Source organism: Microtus pennsylvanicus, chromosome X, assembly GCF_037038515.1.
Source record: "Microtus pennsylvanicus isolate mMicPen1 chromosome X, mMicPen1.hap1, whole genome shotgun sequence".
NCBI lineage: Eukaryota > Metazoa > Chordata > Mammalia > Rodentia > Cricetidae > Microtus > Microtus pennsylvanicus.
Window position 1 is genome coordinate 96416329 of NC_134601.1, and position 22878 is coordinate 96439206.

The following is a 22878-nucleotide window of genomic DNA, read 5'->3' on the forward strand; positions in this document are numbered from 1 at the left end:
TCAGTAGGCACACAAGGGTACTGGCTCTTATCTGAAGAGTGCAGTCTCTGAATTAATGTCAGTGGGCTCTCTAATTTCAAGTTCACCCTACATTATTACCAGGGTGATATTTATAAATTTCAATATGACTTTGATATGTCTCCAGTTCATACATTTGTGTGTGGTTTTTATGATAAAATATCCTAAAATACCCAGTGTTCTTCTAGTTTTCCTTCTTTTCTCTGACACCTTTTTTCAAACCTCTACTCAGATTACTATTGAGTCTATCCATTTTCTTCAGGTCTATGCAATTCCTCAAATGTTTTGCTAATTTCTATATCTAACTTTCCCTCTTACTTTTTTTTTCTTTTCTTTGTTTCTACTGAAGGTATTGTTAAATTGGGAGCATAGGCCCCAGACCCTCGCAACTATCCCAGCCCCCAGGCCTGAGAGTTATGTTGGTCTGGACTCTAAATCCCAGCAGACCAGTTCCTGACCCTGAGATTTGTATTGGTCTGGACTTCAAATCGCACAAAGTATTTAAATGAACTCCCGAAAGAGAAAAACATGGTCTCATTTTCTTGCTTCTGGTGGTCGCATTCGCGGCCTCCCGTTTCCCTCTCAGGGCCACCCAAGAGTGCAGGAATCCCATTAAACCTGGATATTTCTTAATTTGGCTTGTTTTGATTTGGCTTGATTGGGATTTTGCGTCAGCAGAGAGCTCATGTTAAGAATATTTCTACTGAGTAGTACTCTAATATGTATATATTCCACACTTTCTTCATCCATTCTTCCATTGAAGGACATCTAGGTTGTTTCCAGGTTCTGGCTATTACAAATAATGCTGCTATGAACATAGTTGAGCATATACTTTTGTTTAGAGCATCTCTTGGGTATATTCCCAAGAGTGGCATTGCTGGGTTCAGGGGTAGGTTGATCCCGAATTTCCTGAGAAACCACCACACTGCTTTCCAAAGTGGTTGCACAAGTTTGCATTCCCACCAGCAATGGATGAGTGTACCCCTTCCTCCACAACCTCTCCAACAAAGGCTATCATTGGTGTTTTTGATTTTAGCCATTCTGACAGGTGTAAGATGATATCTCAAAGTTGTTTTGATTTACATTTCCCTGATCGCAAAGGAGGTTGAGCATGACCTTAAGTGTCTTTTGGCCATTTGAACTTCTTCTGTTGAGAATTCTCTGTTCAGATCAGTGGCCCATTTTTTAATTGGGTTAGTTAGCATTTTAAAGTCTAGTTTCTTGAGTTCTCTATATATTTTGGAGATCAGACCTTTGTCTGTTGCGGGGTTGGTGAAGATCTTCTCCCAGTCAGTGGGTTGCCTTTTTGTCTTAGTGACAGTGTCCTTTGCTTTACAGAAGCTTCTCAGTTTCAGTAGGTTCCATTTATTCAATGTTGCCCTTAATGTCTGTGCTGCTGGGGTTATACCTAGAAAGCGATCTCCTGTGCCCATATGTTGTAGGGTACTTCCCACTTTCTCTTTTAATGAGGGCTGCTGAGAAGCCAAGGACAATGGCACTGGGTTTTGATCATACTTCATGTTCTGGCTTTGTGGGAGCCTAGCCAGTTTGGATGTTCAGCTTCCTAGACCAGGATGGAGGGGGGAGGACTTTGGACTTTCCACAGGGCAGGGAACCCTGACTGCTCTTCAGACTGGAGAGGGAGGGGTAGAGGAGTGGGAGAAGGGGGAGGGGAATGGGAGGCTGGGAGGAAGCGAAAATTTTTTCTTTTCAAAAAAAATATAAATAAATTAAAAAAAAGAAATCTCAAGTTCAAGGAAACAAATGACATTTTATTTTTTTAATTTTTGAGATTATAATAAAATTAGTTCATTTCTCTTTTAAAAAAAAAGAATATTTCTAACACCTTGGAGGTCCCACTGAGATAGGGCAGAGCCCTTCCATGTGATCCTAGACCACATGTTGAAATCCTCCTAATCTACAATCTGAGTTCTCCATGTCATTTTTAAACCAGCTTCTGGGCTACAGTGGCTGTGTCTTGGTGAGTCCCTTTTCTTGTCTATGCTATAAGGTTCGGGGGGGGGGGGCATTCGTACTTATTTTTGTCTTTTTTTGGATTCCTGTTTAAGCCACAAGCTTATGCCAGGTGTTCGATTCCCAGCAGTGGCCAGTCCGGCAGGCCGGCCTAGGCTGAGGAGGAGATTTGTTTGTTTTGGGCCACCAAGTATTCAATTTCCATGGCCCCATTTGGACCTAACAGCCATTTTGGCAGACACACTGGAGTGGACTTAGGTCATGTGGTTGGGCATAGACTTTAAAATGGGCACTTGAGATTCAAAACCAGATCCTCTGTTGCCATTGGGATGCCTCTTATAAAATCCTTTTAAATTGGGTCTGTCCTAAATACAATCTGTCCCAAAAGGCTAATTTTCCTATGCACTAAGATTTGACCTCAACTGTCCTCCAGGACCTATAAAATTTTTGTCGCCATAAGGACAAATTGACAGATCTTACACATGTCCATGGTTTTGTGGGCTCTGCACTCTCATCCCCCCCACTTAGTAGCCAGTGTCTCACAGCTCTATGCTGCCAGAGGCAATGGACTCTCCCCACTCTCTCAAGCCCACACTATCCAATCCCTTCCTGTGGAGCAACATTCTTTCCCCTCCCTTCCCAATTTGGAGGTTCAAGGTCAAATTCCACCTTACCCACCTTCTCCTCCCCCCTCCTACCTCATCTCTCCACTCCTGACCCCCTCTGCACACTGGGCTAGCCCTCCCAATACTCCCCATGTTTTCTTTTCCCTTCCAGATCTTTCTTAGATAGAAAAGCAGCTAGGTTCCTTTTCTACTAATCCTTCTGCTTACCCATTTTTTCCTCAGTCAGTACCAGATATTAGAAAAGAGTTAAGAAGGGTTTAGGAGGGTCCCAAAACTCCTATATGGGAATTGGTGAAAATGGCCTTTAAAGTTTTTAATGCCCACGAGAAATCAGCTGAGTTTTCCTGACAGACAAAGCTACAACAATCTACAGGCCCAGGCCTTAGTAGCTGCCCTAAGGTTACAAGGGAAGCCAACCATAAGGCTCTACCCTGATAGAGTCCAGCCTAAATCAACTTCACAGGCAAACTATTTCAAGTGTGTCCTAAATGGTCATATGATATGATATTGCACTATGAGTCCTCCGAGGTTATGCCCTATCTGCCAGAAATCTGGACACTGGAAATCACAATGCCCCCATGTAGGCTTGTCCTCTATGCCACACCACAGAGGTCCAGCCTCACCATTGGCAAATAAAACTGTGCCAACCTTCAAACTTCTCAACCTTGCAGAGGATTGGCGCTGCCCAAACTTGGTTTATCCCGTAATCCTATCCAAGCCTAAGGTAAAGCTGCAGGTAGTGAACAAGCCCATTACTTTTATTCTTACTTGGGCCTTAAGTTTCCCTCACCAATTTTAGCTATGGGGGTAGATGGGACCCATTCCTCCCCAGTTAAAACTTTGCCACTGCCTTGCATTCTTGCAGGACAATTTTTTCTCTCATTCTTTCTTTGTGATACCTGCTTGCCCAGCACCTTTACTGGGTGGAGATATCCTTAGCTGCTTCCCCAAAGCTTTGTTCTGCTTCTTGGAGCCCCTTTTTGACTCCACCCATCTCCAAGATTCTATTTGACAGGTTCACTCCTCCTACCAGACATGTGACCAGGCCAAGCCATAAGGATACATCAGTCTCTACACCAGCTTCATGGATACCAACCGGGCAAAGATTGACAGGTTAATTTAACCCATATGCCTACTCATAAAAAACTCTGTTATCTCTTAACACCTGTGGACACTTTTACAGGATTGATAGAAGCATTTCCAGTCTCCAGGGAAACAGCGAGAGCCTTGACTCTGGATCATGGAGCTCATGTCAGAAACTCTCATCATCTCCTGGAGAATGGCACTCATCAAACAATAACTAACCAAGCTCTCCATTGAACTCAGGTTATCTTGGCCCTCCATTTTCCCCATTGCCCAGACTTGCCTCAGGGCTACCCCACATTCCCCAAGGGGCCTGAGCCTTTTTGAGCTGCTTTATGGCAGGCCCTTTCTCCTTAACCATAACCTCCCAGTCCAAAATTCTCCACTGGCAGAGTACCTACCCTACCTCTCCCTTTTAAGGTCCCTTCTCTGTTCACACACTGACACCTGCAACCATACCAGTGGACCCTAATGCCCCTAAACCTGCCCTGCTCTCCCCAGGGGACAGAGTACTCCTCAAACAGTTAACTCCTAGGTCTCTCGAAACTCAATGGACAGGACCTCACATGGTAATCCTTACCACCCCTCAGCTGCCAAGCTCTTGGGACACACATGACTAGCATCTCTCCAGGCTCAAGCGGGCACCTACTCAAGACAATTGGTCTGTCCAGCAGACAGGACTTTCTACTCTCCAGTTTTCCAGTATGCCACAATGAAGGGTCTACCTGCTCCTCATTCTGGCACACTCATCTTTGGTGACAACATTTTTTCCCTAGACACCTGCCTTCTCACCTCCCCCAAAGAACAGATGCCTGGTGTCTCCGGGATGACAGTACATAGGATGCCTCTCCAGCCACACCTCTCACTGAATGTGGACATCTAGCTCTCCCCTTCCCCACTTTGCCCCATGCCCGCAGGAAGTAGCCAGATTTGAGTCTATGCCCCTTTTTCCAAAGAGATCCTATATGTTTGTCATAATTATCACTTCAATTTTCTGTCACCCCTCTATCCAAAGAGTCTGGAATGTTAAGTTGGGAGCATAGGCCCCAGCCCCTCACATCTATCCCAGCCCCCAGGCCTGAGAGTTATATTGGTCTGGACTCCAAATCCCAGCAGGCCAGGGTCAGAGGACCACTCCTACAGAGTATTTAAATGAACTCCCCAAAGAGAAACATGTGGTCTCTTTTCCTTCCTCCCAGTGGTCGCATTCAAGGCCTCCCATTTCCCCCTCCAGGCCACCTGAGAGCACAGGAATCCCATTAAACCTGGATATTTCTTAATTTGTCTTGTTTTGATTTGGCTTGATTGGGATTTTGCATCAGCAGAGAGCTCGTGTTAGGAAATATTACTAGCAGGTATATGTAACTACTCATATTTTTAAAAAGAAGGCTTATGTTTCCTGTAGGCCCATATTTCTACATGGTATGGAAGCTAGGCACTCAAGCCATACTTCACACCTGAGGTGGTCACACAGACAGGCTGTTGCTACCCTAACAAAGGGTCAGGATGTTGTTTTGCTCCTTCTTTGTAATTTGGAGGGTGCCTGGGATAGAGATGCTAATTCAGTGACAGAGCAGTCATAGGCAGATGTGGACATGACTAAAGCCATTTACCTTGTTACCTAGGAAACAGAATGCTAATGAACTTCCTCCTCAGTTTATGTTTTGGTATAAAGGCTGTTTGGAAAATAAATAAGGAATTTTTCAGGATGTGAACTCAGGATTTCACGAGGAATCACTGAGAATCTCCCTCCCAATGAAGCCATGTGAGTTGTGTCTTTATTCCCATGCCTCCATGCCTCTTTAGAGAGATAGTTTATGTTGGGGTTGAACAGTGACGGTTTCCAGTATTTGAGAAGCTTCAACAGGAGAATAACAATTTCAAGTCCATCCTGAGCTATCTCATAAGTCTATGCCATCCTGAGTTACATTGTGAGTGAGTAAAAATAATTAGGAAAATGATGGTTTGTGAAGTCTTCAACGGGCATCACCTGTACATTTTTTTATTTATGAGATTTTTAAAAAAATGTCAATCCAAATTTCCACTCCCTCCACTCCTCCCATTCCCTCCCAACACCCTCCCACCCCACCTTCTCCAATTCTAAGAGAGGGTAAGGCACTTTGCTTTGTGGAAGGTCCAAGGCCCTTTCTATATCTAGGCTGATTCGAAGAGAATAGGTTCCCAAATAGCCAGTACATGCAGTAGAGATAAATCCCAGTGCCACTGCCAGTGGCCCCTTGGTCTGTCCCAGCCATACAACTGTTGACCACATTCAGAGGGACTAGTTTGGTCCTATGCTTGTTCTTTCCCAGTCCAGTTGGAGTTGGTGAGCTCGCATTAACTCAGGTAAACTGTTTCAGTGGGTGAACCTATCATGGTCTTGACTTCTTTGTTCATATTCTCACTCCTCCCACTCTTCAACTGGACACCTGTACCTTTATGCCAACATAGCTTTATTGTTTATTCTGTTTTTTATTCACTTTTCAAAATGACCACTTGTAATACTTTACAAATATCTTTTTCAATTTTTCTCTAAATTAGACTTTCAAATCTTTGAGGGGCAAAAAGTGCTTTGTCTTGTTTTTCCTTTGGTACAGTAAGTATTTGCCAAATAAATTAAAGAAAATACTAAGCATATTCCTCTGAGGAATTATTCTAATGTGTGATATCACAGGATTCATCAGGTACACTATCAAATATCATATGCAGCCAGGACTGTGTATTGTTATTTATATATTTATTATACTAAGTTCTCACAGAATTCCTGTAAAGTATATTTGCCTTGAAAGAGATAGATTTTTAATATCTTCTTAGAATGATTCTTTTTGTCTTAATACACAATGTATCTAATCCTTAAGTGATGGAGGAGGGTCATCTTTCTATCTTTTGTTTCATTGGTTAAATAAAGAAACTGCCTTGGCCCTTTAGTAGGACATAAAATTTGGTAGGTGGGGTAAACAGAACAGAATGCTGAAAGAAAGAAGCTGAGTCAAGGAGTCGCCATGATTCTCACTCCAGACACAGCCGCAGGTTAAGATATCCCCTGGTAAGCCACCTTGTGGGCTACACAAATTATTAGAAATGGCTTAGGTCAATATGTAAGAGATAGCCAATAAGAGGCTGGTACTAATGGGTCAGGCAGTGTTTAAAAGAATACAGTTTCCGTGTAATTATTTCAGGTAAAGCTAGCCGTGCAGGCGGCCGGGTGTTGGGAAAGTAGCCCACCGCTCCTAACATAACACTTAAGTATTGTGTGAAATACACTACAATAACAGCAATTCAGTGTCAAGCAAAAAAATGAAAATTAATTTAACATAAGCATCTGGAAGAATTAAACTGACCTCTATTGGATTCAACTGATCCTTTTGAACTTCCTGAACTATCTATGTAAACTCTAAGTTATATAGGTCATTATACTGATCTTGGTTATGTTCTTCCGAATTTCAAGATGTTGACTGGCTACTGAATCACATTAAAAGAGCCTTGGTTAGTATAATAAGAACAACTTTTGTTATATACTACATCATGCAGTAAGCTATCACAGACAAGAGTTTCTCCCACAGACTCACAACTTCCTACATTCCTATCAAATGTATTATGAATAACATTTGCAAACATTAAAAAACACAGACTAAATCCAATGTTACAGATCCAAACAACTCAGGATAGAGAAACAAATGAAAGTGTGAATAAAGTGAACAGCCAATTCAGTTATTATAAGACACATAAGCGTGTATGTAACCCAGTCAACTGATGATTAGAAGACAAGTTACCAAGGGTTTTCTTAAGTGTTCATTTCTTTTTCATGGTATGTACACCATTTTATTTTTGAGGTTTAATACTTAATAATATCATTGTTTCACAAATCAAACATTTTTCCAAAGATCTGTTTACATTTATCTGTATGAATGTATGTATGTGCATATGTAGTACCTTCGGAGGTAAGAAGAGGCCATCAGGTCACCTGAAACTTGAGTTATAGGCTGCTTACAATGACTCTGTGGATGCTGGGAGTAATATGTGTGTTCTCTAAAGGAGTAGTAAGTATTTTTAAACTCTGAAACATCTCTCCAGTCCAGTGTGGTTGTGTTTTGAGTATATCAGCAAAGCTAAGTCAAAAGTAATTATCTAATAGTTCTTAGACTATCAAAGATGTTTCAGTCTAGAAACTTGTGTGGACAAGCCATTGGGCATCAGGATATGCAACTTCCTTTTTTAAGTCAATATGAACTGAGTCTAAAATGTGAATTCAGAGTGTTTGGGGATGTCCAGTCAATCACCAATACCTGCATAAGTTCTTCTTGGCTCTACTTTATTAAACTCTGCATTTATTATCATTTTTATGAATCATAAAAGCCAGCCAATCTAGACTGATAAATTTACATTTTCTTAATTTTGAGGTATCAATAAAATGTTTTTGAGGTATCAATAAAATGTGCTTCTGATAAACAAATATGTAATACAAATAACACTTCACTTCTGTGATGTTTAAAGGAGTTTTCCTTAAGAAAACACATTCAGAGTCTACAGGAATTCATCCTGAAATATGCCTGTGCATTTATCTTTTCTTTTCTTTTTTCTTTTTTTGGATTTTCGAGACAGGGTTTCTCCGTAGCTTTTGGTTCCTGTCCTGGAACTAGCTCTTGTAGACCAGGCTGGCCTCGAACTCCCAGAGATCCGCCTGCCTCTGCCTCCAGAGTGCTGGGATTAAAGGCATGTGCCACTATCGCCCGGCTATGCCTGTGCATTTAAAATGTGGCTGAACATTTAGCTTAGCTTCACCCATTAGCTTCTATATGGAAATGGTAAAGCAAACATCTTTCTGTATTTTGCTGTACTTTATGATTTCCTCACGGTTATCTGCAAGCAGATACTTGTGGTCTCATTGATTACTATATTGGTAGAGATGTTAATGATCTAAATCCAACAGATGCTTGGAAGCATAGTGCAAGTTAATTTATGCCACCAACAGAAAAATAAAATTGTGGGTTGTTTGACATCCACACAGAGAAATCTTTCTATAATTAAAGATAATTACCAATGTTAGCAGATCAAAAGCATCTCAGCAGGGGGAGCTAAATATAAACTGAAAACAGACCCCAGCAGCTACACTGAATTTACAAGATACAGGATTTCTTGGGAGAAGATGCTAAGTCATTTTTATTATTATTTGTCTTTTAGCATTTTGTGTACACATTGAATGTAACTAAATAAATCATTTTCTGCACACAGTTTCTAGCAGCATAAGTAATTTTTCTTGGGTAAACAACACTCATTCCTTATAGTGAAAAGGAGAAAGAAAAAGAGAGAAAAGAACTATGTCATATGTTTATCAATTGAAAATAAGTCTCATCTGTGAATATGTTCCCACTGGATTGTTTTGCATAAGAGCCTTAGATAAAATTCTTTTCCTTACTACTGTTTAAGCTTTACCCTACTTTAACAAGATTGTTTTCGTAGATATTTTTCTGTCTTAACCCTATTTTTTTAAATTTTATGAGTATATAGAATTCACTGCTTTGACAAAAATTGTCTATACCATAGACATTAAAAAAACAGATTTATGGATTTTTTATTTTCTGTATATGAGTGCCATACCTGCATATACATCTGTATACCACATGCATGCAGTACTCAGGGAGGCCAAAAGAAAACTTTGGCTACCTGTAACTGGAGTTAGAGATTTGTGAACTGCCTTGTGGATATTGGGGATCAAACCCGGATACTCTGCAAGAACTTGAGTACTTTCTGTGTGTAGGGGGTTTACCCCACGAAGACAAAAAGAGTGTAACAGATCCCTTGGAGCTAGAGTTACAAGTAAAGTAGTTGTAAGCTGCCTAATGTAGGTCCTGGGAATTGAACTCTGCAAGAATAGCAAATGTTCTTAACTGCTGAGCCTTCTCTACAGGCCCTATATATTTTATAATGAGACCATATAGAGTTTTGTGGATTAAATAAAAAAAAAAACTCATTATCTACTTTTTTTCCTTCAAACTCTAGAACCTCTATTTAAAGATTTCTTGAAGGATTAACTACTTTAGAAAATCTACTCGATCCCTAGAGAGTTAAGGATATCTCTATCCACATTGTCAAAGTACTTCAAATACCTTTATTATATAAATATTCTCTTTGATTTCTACTTGGCTTACTTAGCTGCAAGGCCATTCATACCTTCCACAGAAGAAATGCTTCTGTGAATATAACTAAGTTTCAACATAGTATTTTATATACATCTTGAACACAAGTCTTTAAAATTATATTTATATGATGATATTCAAAACTTAAATGATAACTTAGAGCAGGGATCAGCAAACTGCAACCTAAGATTAGATAAATCATTTTATATATGATATTTTTGTGAAATACAGTCATACCCATTCTCATATGTGTTCTTTCTCATATTAACTATACTGTTCTCAGGCTTAAGACATTTGCTATCTGGATCTACATTGGAATAATCTGATGATCTCTGTTAACAAGAAATCAGCACTAAATAGTCTTATTATGAGAATTAACATAATTGGTAATAAAATACATAAACTGAGTTTAAGTAACATTTATTGTATAAAATGCCATCTTATTATGTTGGTGATGACAGGTTTTATCTGTCAAATTGACTAGAGTATAATCATTAGTTGCTCAATCTACTATCAATGCCATTGGTGCTATGGAGGTATTCCAAAGCAGTTAAATCCAAAGTCAAGAAACAGTAGGTAAAATAGATTAATTTTATTTCATTTATCAACTTCTACAAATTCATGGGCCATTTTTTTATATTTCCTAGTAGTCCTGTGTCTGGTCGAGTTGTGGTTGATTCACAGATCTTGGTGACTAAAAAATGTTAAAATTCATTTTAATAAAGAAGTTTATTTCTTTTACAGGAAGGATTACTAAAGCATATAAAAATTCACTTATAAGAGGCTATAGAGTAGTCAAATCATTATAATTTTTCTTAACCTCATAAAATCATAACAGCATTAAAACAACTTTTACTATGTCACCTATTTAAATTCTTATGTAATACTTATTTCTTCTTACTTGAGTACTGTCAAAGACAACTTAATAGTAACCTAAAATTACTTTCCACTTAAAAATCTATTATATTTCCCCTAACAATTCTGTGACAGTCAGAGATTTACTTTTTTTTTGTAGACCAAAGGTACTGCTGAATTTATTGGTACCATCAGATGTTTAGTTAGTGGAAGGCAAGTCAAAGCAAATCAAAATAAGAAACAAAACTCTAAAGAGCAGATGTGAGGCAGTGAATTCCACAGGAGCAGAACTGAGCCAGCAAACCTAGGCCAGAGCAGACCTGAGGCAGTGAACTACAAGAGCAGGACTGAGCCAGCAACCTTGGCTGGAATGGACCTGTGACACTGAACTCCATAGGAGCATGAGCAGATCCAGACCAGGGACATTAGTAGAGACAGGACTGAGCCAGAGACCTGGGCTGGATCAGACCTGAGGCAGCAAACTCCACAGGAGCAGGTACAGGGTAGCAACTGCTGAGCGAGTGGGCCAGAGCCATTGATCACTGCAGGCCAGATGTGAATCTGGGTCCGCTGAGGGTGTAAGCCTGAGCCAGGAACTCTGAAGTGGGACCTCCTAGGGAGTTGGCAGGAACCAGAAACCTCTGTAGGGAGTAGGTAGAAATTAGAAACCAGGAACGCTGTGGGTCTGGGAGTAAGTCTGGGACCTCTGAGGGAGTAGGCCTGAGCCAGGTCCTTTGTGGGTTGAGGCACACCTGAGTCTGAGACCTCTGAGGGAGTATATCGGGGCCAGAAACTTTTGCAGGACAAACCCTAAGCCAGGGACCTCTGCAGGAGCAGATCCAGAACAGGGAAATTTACAGAAACAGGTCTGAGGCAGCAACTTAAACTAGAGCATGCCTGAAACAACAAATTCCACAGGAGTGGAGCAAACCCTGGGAGCGCTGAGCAACCTCCAGCAACATGGAGCAATCAATGGGGTAACTAGAGCCATGGTACTGACTGTACCATGAGGAACAACTATGTAAGCTTTGGATCCACTGGCCCCTATAAGATCGATCACCAGAGTCACAGACAGCCCCAACCATACCAATTAGAGGAAAAGATGAGTAGACAAGGTAAGAATACATGCAATCTAGCAGAGAGCAACACGACAACAGTAATATCTAAAGAACCTTCAACAGCAAGACTTGAACAACCAAATATAGATGAAGCAGAAGAAATTGACATAAAAGGTAACTTCAGGAGAATGTTTGAGATTCTTAAAGAGGAAATGAGAAATTCCCTCAAATAAATGGAGGAAAAGACAAACAAAAAATTGGAAGACATAAGTAAATCCCTTAAAGAAAACAAAAAAGCAATCAAAGATAAGAAAGAAACTATTCAAAACTTGAAAACTGAGAGACAATAAAGGTAACACAAGCCAAGGGAATTATAAAAACAAAAATTATCTCTGCCAGCAGAATATAAATGCCTGTCCTTGATGAACCTGTAGGAGAGGAATGGAAGTGTAAGAGACACAAGAAATGACAGCAGGATAGGATTTCTGATCAAGCCATGTTTTATTATTTTTCAGAAGCTGTTATATAGCAAAACAGGCAAGTGGGAGGGGAAGGTGTCAGGTCCACTGGAATTCAGGTCTGGAGATTGTTATGGTTTTCATCTCTTTAAGAGACAAGCTACGCCCACTCCCAGTGACACCTGCCCTCCTCTCGCCATCTTAGATTCTCACTGTCCCCTCTTGGTACTCTCTCTCTCTCTCCCTCCTCCCCCCTCTCTCTCTCTCTGTGTGTGTGTGTGTCTCACTCTCTCTCCTCTTCTTCTCTGTCTCTCTCCTCTTCTCTTTCACTCTCCTCTAAGTAATAAATATCCAATTCTATTTTGTATAATATGTCTGCCCATGTGCCTTATATCCGCCGCCTGCTCACACACACAGGCTTGCTGGGACCAGCCTGCACTCCATGAACCAGCCCGTCCAGGACCAGCCACCACTCCAGGGTCCGGCAGCCTTCTCTGCCTGGGACTAGCTGTTCTGTGGGCCTGCTGGGGATCTTGCAGCATTTTTAAAAGAGATATCTCTAGCTGATAAGGAAATACTGAGGGTCTGTGATTGTTGACTAACAAATGAAATGCTAATTGTTTCTAAAAGCCTGGGGCCTGCAGGCCTCAGTAGGAGATAAAATACCAGGTTGATTTTCTAGGCCTGGATTTTACCATGCAGACGGGATAGAGGTGAATATTTTACTTAACTTGTGAGCTTAAGATGGCTGTAAACAAAATATAGATCTCAAAATACAGGTCTTTGCTTCCGGCACGTCTGCCCTTTGTAAGTATTAGAATGAGGTAAGTTAAAGGTCATCTGATTGATGAGTAGACATTAACCAGTGGGGGGGACAGAGACCGGATCCTTCCATGTTTAATTGGTGGGAAAATTTTCTTTCCAACTTGGTGGAAAAATGTTCTTTTCAGAGTCACAGATGCCTTTTTGGGGAGAAGGGGGTTTAGGTTTTTATATCAGTACCTCTGGGCATCATCTTCTTTGCAATCAGGCATGTTCCTCAGGAGACCCAGAGACAGAATGCATGGTCTTCTCCCTGCAGTGCTTTGCTTTGCACCCCTTTTGCTGATGCCCATGCCTATTGTGGACAGGCACACATACCTCTGTGTTTTATGTGGCTCCAATAGGGGACTCACTCTCAAGGGGTTTCTTCTAGCTCTTGATCAGACAGATTAAGCTGGTGATGATGGACCTGAACAGGCTTGGATGCCAGAGAATTTACCTGTTGGTGAATGAACTTAGTGAGCCTATTAAGAGCCAATGGTCCAAAATCCACCAATAATAAAAATCCTAAAAGGGATCCTAAAAGGGAAGGTAAGAGGGTGGTGACCCAGGGGGAGGTGGAAAACCAGTTTTTGAACACCCCTTTTCTTGCTCTCTCTGCTTTCTTCTACACTCTAATCCTTCTCTGACCTTAGCCATGCTATCTCTGACCATCCTGGTATGATCAATAAAAAATTATTCCTCTTTTAGGGCAGTGCAAAGCCTCCCTGATGGAGGCATAGAAGATCTAGTCCTTGTCAGTCCTGCAACACTACCTCAGAGAAGGAAACAAGTGATTTTTCTAAATTAGAGATGTCTCTTTCTAGGTTTTAGATATCCTCATCAATAGTAAGACATAGTTTTGAATAGTGTTTGTTGGAGAGAATTAAGGAGGATATACCTGTTCCAGCACCAGCAGTACCAAGGCTCAAAAGAACAGCCAGGGTTCTTGCAGTCACAGACTCTCGCCTAACTCTGGTCAAGGAATAGCTATTGTCAGGATCCCAAGCCTGAGCAAATTGTTCTGAGGTATAATAGATTAATCTTGGAACAATCTGAATAAGAATGCAAAAACTATTAGGTTAAGGTGGGGGACATAAATACAGGGTGTCAGCCCATTGTTGCAGGCCCACCAGGTCACTGTATCAGGAAGTAAATAAAGGAAAGTACTGTTTGCGGAGGCAATCTGATTACAAAGATGCTTGTGAGAGGAAGGTATGTTATTCCCTATGCACAATCCTGAGCCAACGGCCTGAGTCAAGGTAATTTTACTTGTAGGGGCTTGACTCCATCTGCATTTGAGGGGTTGTTGGAGTAGCTATAGTTTCCATAGGTGGCTATACCTTTGTAAAAAGTGGGGTGGAACGATAACATAGCCAACAGGAATTTGTTATGGTAGGATAAGTTGCATTTAGCACTAAAAAGGTTTGATTATTTATTTTTAAAACAAAATTATAGGTGCCAGGGTCATAAAGAGGTAAAACAGGAGATACAAAATAATTAGAGTGATTCTGGGGTGATGGAGTTGTCCCAAGGTCATTAGACAATGGCTGTTGTTCATTAAATGATGGCTGTCCTTCTTCAGAAGTACCAAGAGCACTATTGGGTCCCACACGGGTGGAAGATGTGGACTCTGGGACCTGTTTGGATAGTTTAATTGTAAAGATGACTTCATCATCATCTTTCTCCTTGTAGAGCCTTAAGCCCCAGGAGTACCCAGACAACCAGGAGGTGGCCTGCTTTCTTTTAGAGGTAAATTGAATCTTAATAGGATGGTACCATCCCTTAGTCTTAGGGTTGGCAACTTTGCAGGCATCCAGGGTGGAAAGTTGTGTGGAGGAGTGTGAGTAATTTTCCAGAAGAGTGATATAATCCCAGGAAAAGGATGGCTTCCAGTATGACCTGTAGTCTCACATCCCCAGGATCAACGTTAAAAATCACTCTTCCCTCCACACTGGTGGAGTAATGAACTATATCTCTATGGGATCCTGGACAAACATGCATAGGGTAAGCTGTAAGGATGGATCTAGCAATTTGGTTGGAGGACCTGGGCTTGCCTGATCTTAGGACAAGTATCCTTAATTCTATGGCTCCAGCTGACCCTCCCCCCAGGGCTTGACCAGAGGAAGGCATGTCTATGTCTGGAACTACTCTTTGATGGAAATGTGCTCTATTCCCCAGGGGACCTCGGCTCCCAGGCCTAGTTTGCAGAGATCTGGGTATAAGATAGGCCACCAGTCCTCCAAATGATGTCGCCTCATTCATTGATTACCATCCAGGTATAATTAAGCAGCTGATGGAGGTTGGAAGCAGAGGCAGGCCTCCAGGGTGGGGCAAACAGGATCCCAGCTATTAAGAGCAGGAAATGCATCTTGGCAATTATCTGCAGAGAGAAAAGAAGAGAAACTTGTCTCAGGGGGAACATTTTTCTCCTTTCCTGGACTAGGTTGTTATATTAACCTGACTTATCAACCTTTCAGGGAGCCAATGAAGGCCTGCTACTGTCTGATCATAGACACACGCACATCCTCAACCCCAGATTAGGACTGGGTTGGGTCCTTTCCATTGAGCTGTTAAAGGGTCACACCACTTTACCATGGCTTGACATTTTTACATCTCAGGGTGCCACTGACAATCTGCTGCAGATTTTTCATTTTTGTCCAAAGTAATAAAATTAAGGACAAAAAGAGCATGATATAAAAGATTTTGAGGAGTCCTTGTGGGTCATAGAGGTCCCCTCTCCTTAATTTATGGAGCATAGACTTTAAGGTCTGGTGGGCACGTTCAACAATGCCTTGACCCTGAGGATGATAAGGTATACCAGTGATGTGCTTTATATGAAGGTGTTGGCAAGATGACTGGAAGTTTTATCCAGTGTATCCTGGATCATTATCAGTTTTGATTACCTTAGGCTTGCCCAAGAGAGAAAAACATTGCATGGTGTGAGCAATAACATTTTTCTGAAGCCTCCCCTGCCTGGAGTGTGGCAAATATAAAGCCACTAAAGGTGTCAGTTGTGACATGTATGTATTTGAGTTTGCCAAATTCATTTAAATGGGTGACATCCATTTGCCAAACCTCATTGGGGACTAGTCCCCATGGATTAACCCCTAGATATGGTACTGGAAGGGAGATTGAGCATTCAGGACAATTTTTAACAATTTCTCAAACTTGATTTCTGGTAATTTTAAACATTAGGTGGAGGGTATGAGCATCAAGATGATGAAAAAAACAGGCCTAAGCTGCCTGGGGGACAGAACCTAGAAAAACAGGAAAAACTAGCTGAGTAGCTGCATCAGCCAGGACATTACCTGCAGATAGGGGACCAGACAAGTCTAAATGAGCCTGGAGGTGGTCAATAAAAAAAGGGATGTGACCTTGCAACAACCAGAGAGCGCAACTGGAAAAATAGGGGAGATGCATTGGTAGTGGGTTTTTATAAAAGGAACTGTTTCTAAAATTGGGACTGAGTGGGCAACATAAACACTATCAGTATATTAGTTAAAAGGCTGGGAACAGAATGCCTGGAAATCCTTAACAACTGCAGAGTTCAACAAGTTGTGCTGAAGAATATGGCGAGGGATGAGGGGTGGCAATCCCATCTATCACATAGGCAGCTGTTCCATTGACAGAGCCATCAGTAAACACTGAGGGGCCCCTTTTATGGGCTGTGAGGCTGTTACTTTTGGAAACACAAAAGAATATATCCTAGCAAATTGTAACAGAGAGTCACTGGGGTAATGATTATCGGTTGTGCCAAGGAATGAGGAACAAGCAACAGGCCAATTGTCATCATTTTGGAGCAGTCAACTAAACTGGTCCCATGTATAAGGTATAACCAGAAAATCAGGGTCTTTTCTTAAGTATTGGTGACTCATTTCCCTGCCTTTTATGATCATCTGAGCAACTAGAGATGGATAGGTGGCTGACACCTTTGGAGGAGAAGCAGGCAAATTGAACCAAAGCAATGGGTGGGTTCTTTTTATATTTTTAAAGGATGCATGCTGCCAAAAGACACATGGCATGGGGTATGGCAAAATGACAAACAGCAAGGGCTGAGAATAGGAGACCTGAAAAACAGTTTGGCTTTGAATGGCCTTATTAATTAAGGCAAGAGAAGCCTGAGCTTCAGGGGTGAGCTTCCTGGGGGATAAAGGGTCTGAGTCTCCCTTTAGAATATCATTGAGGGGAAGTAATTCACGAGTGGCAAACCTTAGGTATGGTCTGAGCTACTGAATATCTCCCAAAAGCTTTTAAAATCACTTAAAGTATGCAAGTGGAAGGTGTGTAATTGAATCCGTGTGCAAGACGCACTGCTGAAAAACCACATATCCCAGATATGTAAAAGGATCAGCAATCTGGACTTTATCAGGTGCTATCTGGAGCCCTGTTTGTGATAGGCTATGGGTCAAGTCTTGAAGACAATTAAAAAGTCAGTCTTGACAAGCGTCAGCCAAAAGAATGTCATCTATATAAGGAAGGATATAAACAGAAGGCCACTTGGTTCTTATAGGGTCAATGGCCTGTGCTACAAACTTTTGACATAAAGTAGAGCTATTTTGTGTAGTGATGAGGCGAGCAGGCCTGCTTTTCATCCTTCCTGGCTCCTGCATGGCTAGCTTAGCCCCAGAAATAACAACACACAAACTGTATTCATTTAAACACTGCTTGGCCCATTAGCTCTAGCCTCTTACTGGCTAAGTCTCACATCATGATTAGCCCATTTCTAATAATCTGTGTAGCACCACGAGGTGGTGGCTTACCAGGAAAGATTCAGCATGTCTGACCTGGCAGCTGGCTCCATGGTGTCTGTCCCATTGCCTTCTTCCTCCCTGCATTCTGTTCTATCTACTCCACCCACCTAAGGGCTGGCCTATCAAAAGGCCAAGGCAGTTTCTTTATTAACCTATGAAAGTAACATATAGACAGATGACCCTCCTCCATTAATTTCGCATGCCCTGCGGCAATGTCCTCCATTGATAATGGGGCATAAGTCCTGAAAATTAATCTGAGGGACACTGAAAGCAAAGTGAGGTTTATTGTCAGGATGCAGAAAGATGGTAAAAAAGCAGTCCTTAAGGTCTATGACAATTTTAAAGTGCCCAGAAGGAATAGCTACCAGGAATTGGAGGCCTGGTTGAAGGGGTCCTAGAGGGATCATAGCTTTTATTTATTGCTCTTAAATCCTGTAGCAGCTGCCATTTGACAGATTTTTTTCTTAATAACAAAAATGGGTGAATTCCATGTGGAATTAGTGGGCTCTATATGTCCTGCAGCAAGCTGTCCCTACACAACTCCATTCTGCCATTGTTTTTTCTTTGGTTAAAGGCCATTGATCAACCCAGACAGGATCACTCATTTTCCAGGTGATCTTATCTGCATGGGGTACAGGAATATCAATGACCATTAGGTAAAAGGCAAAGGAGGAGGAGCGCCCAGTCTTGTTTTGTCTACTTTCTGTGGCACAGAAATGGTTTCCTTAATACTCTGGGAATGTTTGTCCAGTCCCTTTCCTGGGAGAAATCCCTGCTTAAGCATCTGTTTAGTAACTACCTCATTGGGGCTGCACATTAGAACATTCATCTGTATAAGAATATCACGACTCTAACGATTAACAGGTAGTCCAGGTACCACAAAGGGTGTCACTGAGCCAGAATTACCTTCTTCATCAGTCCATGTTAGGATCTGGGAACTAAGTTTACGGTTGGAAGTCTGATCAATTCCTTTGAGGTGAGTATGGGAGACTGTTAGGGGCCAAGAGGGGGGCCAATCTTTCTCAGAGATGACTGTAGCATCTGTCCCTATATCTAGGATCCCATAAAATAATCTTCCATTAAAATAAAGTTTAAGTGAGGGGCAATTAAGTGAAATCTGCTGAATCCAATAGGCATCAGAGGACCCAGGGGATCACCTGAACAATTTTTTTTATAGTATCTGTCATTAAAGTGTCAGAGTGGGAGGAGAAGGAGTTGGGCCAGTCTCTCGCCTGGTGGGACAGTCATGACACCAGAGTTTGCAGAGGCAATGATTTTAATCTCCCTAGTGCAATCCTTATCAATGACCCCAAGAGTGACCTGACGCCCTCGTAAAACAGCACTAGCTCTTCCTAATATGAGCCCAAACATGTTGTAATATGAGCGGCGGGCTGCGTCCCCGGCACCCGGCCGCCCCCACGGCTAGCTTTACCTGAAATAATTACACGGAAACTGTATTCTTTTAAACACCGATTGGCCCATTTCTATCTAGCCTCTTCTAGGCTAGCTCTCGCACCTGGACTAGCCCATTTCTAATAATCTGCTGTAGCCCACGAGCTGGCTTACCAGGAAGATTCTATCCTATGTCCATCCTGGGTCAGAGCTGAATCTCGTCTGTCTGAGAGAGCAGAGCATGGCGTCTCTGTCTGAGGCATCTTACCTCACTTCCTCTTCCTCCCAGCATTCTGTTCTGTTTACTCCACCCACCTATGTTCTAAGCTATGAGCCCAAGCAGTTTGTTTATTACTTAACCAATGAAATCAACAGATTTATATATGACACTCCCACATCACAAACATCTCAGCAGGCAGAAGGCCATAAATTCCAGTCCCTAGCACCTGAGCACCTGTCTCAGGGGTTAGTACTGCATGGGAGGTGGAACAGAGGTCCAGCCCTGCACTGTTGGCAGTTGCTTGCCAGAGGTCTGAAACAGTTCTATGGTTAGCTGAGCAGCACCTGGACTGGGGGGGGGGTTGATGGACAAACCTGAGAGCCACATGGATTGTCCTTTGAGTGGGAGCCTGGAGCTGGCCCCTTTGGGAGTTTTCCTGCAGCTTGGATGGCAGGGGCTGGCCCTGAACATCTGTCTTAGATCTATGCTTTCCTTTATGACATTGTAGGCAGAGAGAAGTAGGAGGAGGGCCGTCTACTGCACTGGAGTGGGAAACAGTGCATTTTCTGAAAAAATGGCCAGGCTGTTTACAGTTAAAACATGCTTGGGCTGAGTGCCTATTCTACCATGGTGAACAGCCACTACTATGGCCAGGCCAAATTCATGAGAAGAGCCAATGCAGGAACAGAGTTTAACATAGTCAGAAAGGCTGCCTCTCTTATGGGAGCATATAGCTTCCTGGCAGGTGGGGTTGGCATTTTCAAAGGCTAGATGTTTTACAAAAGGACTTTTGTTTTCTCCACTTCCAAAATTCCTCTCTGTGGCTTCATTTAGCCGGTTGACAAAATCACTATAGGGCTCTTCCTGGCCTTGTCTAATCTTTGCCAGGGGTTGTAGCAGACCCCTTAGAGGGTAGTTGTTGCCATGCCCTCAGACCTGCTAGTTTAATCTGAGTTAATAGCCCTGGGAGAAAGCAGGCTTGAATCTCATTTGTATTATAAGGACTTTCCTCCAACAAAAGGTCCAATGTTTAGAAGATCTTTTTCTTTGATTACATATTGCTAACTCCCTGCAATTCTCTATAAATTCAGTCCTCCACAAAATATAATCTCCTGTAAGTGTGGCTCGTGTTAAGCAATTCCAATCATTGGGGGTTAACCATTTGTTACTGCAACTCTCTAATAATATTAAGGTAAAAGGCACAGTGGGTCCGTAATTTGCAACAGTGGCCTTTAATTTTTCCAAATACTGTAAACTTAAGTTTTTCTATCTTTGTAGGGTGGCTTCTAAGCCCTTGTCCTCAGAGACAGAACCTGATTGGGGATTATTTTCCTCCCCTTAGGCAGAGTCAGGAACACCCCCCCCAGGGGACCTTCCAGGTCCCTGTGTTACAGATTCTTCCTCCTCCTCTTTATCTTCAAAATGCTTTGATCCTAGACTATGGGTGACTGGAAAAGTTAGGACTAGTCTAGATTGCTGAGGGCCCTTTTTGGAGAAATTCTTTTGTTTAATGATTTTTGGGAGAGCAAAATCAGCCAGTTCTGTATGTACCTCCTCAAGTTCCCTCATTAATTACAGTTCCTCCTCCTGCTTGGCTTAAAGTTACCAAAGGGCAGAGACTTCAGCTAAAACATTTTTCTTTGCCTGCCTGACTGGAGAATTTTGGGGGGCTAAAATCATCGTCCACGACTGGGGCACAGAAAGGGAATGAATAAGGCAGAGGTAAAAGGGGGGATTTAAAGGATGTTTTTGCTTAATGCAGAGAAGGGCAGAAATGGCAGAATGGCGAGTACAGCTGGCATTGCCACAGAGAGTACCAAAAAGGCAATTGCATCCTTCCCCTTTAAGGGTGGCGGGTCGGGATTATGGTATTTTGCTGTCTCTCCCTCCAAGGAAGCCTCTTTCTCAGATGTTAAGGCATCACAAAATCTTTTAAATCAGGGTATAGTTGTTTTTTAGGTGATTTGGACTCTAATTGAGACACAATACGGTCGGGGATAGGTTTTAAAGGGACAATCTCTTCGTCAGATATATCAGAACCTTCTCCCCTTCAGCAATTAAACCTTTAATATCTGGATGATGATTATAAACCCTAAAGATGTCATTAATAAGATTCCGATAGGAAAAGGCTGAGACTGGGACTCTCTCAGGCGCAAAGGAATGATAAATGTCTCTAAGGCAATCCCCTACTCTTAGCCAATGCTTCTCGTCAAGAGTTCCTTCCAGGGGAAACCACGGACAAAGATCCCCAATATAGTCAACAAACTTTTTCAAATCCTTCTTTTTTACCCTTACTCCCCTTGTCTTGAGGGACTCCTTGAGTCCGTGAAAAACATATCTTATTTACTGAATGCTTACACCATGGTATTTTTTTTTTTTACCTTGCATCACTGTGTTGAAAATCTTCAAATTTGACTCACGGTCTGGTTTCCCATGGAAATTCATTGTGAACCATTGCATTTTCCTCTGGCTGAGATGGTTCAGGTGCATGGACAGGCCTGCCCTCCATGTGCAGCAATGTTACTCAATGTAATTATTCAGCCATAGATAAGGCTGCACTTCCAGATTCTAAAGGCAGGCATGTGCAGGCAGGCCCTCGGGCACAAAAGGCCCCATGTGACCCACATGCATGCATGCATGAGTACATCAACATATGACTTAGGTAAACCCTTGCGCACATGCATGAGTCGCTTGTCATCAGGGCCCCATGTGACCCACATGTGCGCATGTGTGGTTACATCCACGTATGACTCAGCTATATTCTTGCGAGCATGCATGAGTCACCCGTCATCTATGTCAACATGTGCGGGGGCAGCCTTTAAAAGCTGGACGCGCCATCTTTCGCGCTCTCTCTCTCTCTCTCTGCAACTTGATCTCCAGGCCTGTGAACACTCCCCTCTAACAAACTCCTAAGTGGATTTGTTGGTGTTCTGTGTCTCCTTCTCACTCATGCCAGGTAATTTTATTGGTGCCATGAGACTCAAGAGGCTTTCCCTCCCCAGGCCCCTCTCTCCCCCGGGGTGGCGATCTGGAATCAGGGATTTTCTCCAAAACAACCGTGTGTTCCATATGCCTGAACATGATTTCTCCGAAAAAACACAGGCTTCAGTTGGTGAGTTTCCCCATTTTGGCCAGTTTAACCATTTCTCTGAACTTGAGGAATTGACTGTTGAGCTCTGGCAACCCTCTGGTGTTCCTAAAAATGGGGGGACTGCCCCCAACCATGGTTGTTCCCTTAGCTGGCATTCATCTGTGGATTGCTTCCCTCAGTTGGCATTCTGTTTGGAATGGACCGGGGCCAATCCACCCATGCCTGAGGGCCCAGGGTCCCTCAGATTCTTCTTTCTCTTTTTTTCCATTTCTTTTCTTTTTTTTCTCTCACCATGAGAGGCTGCTTGGAGCAGCCTCTGTCCTTGCGGGGTTTCGAGTCACCCTGACCGGATCTAGACAGGCCTAACCGTCCCACCCTTGGCAAGGGGACACCCTTCCAGAGGTCTTGTGA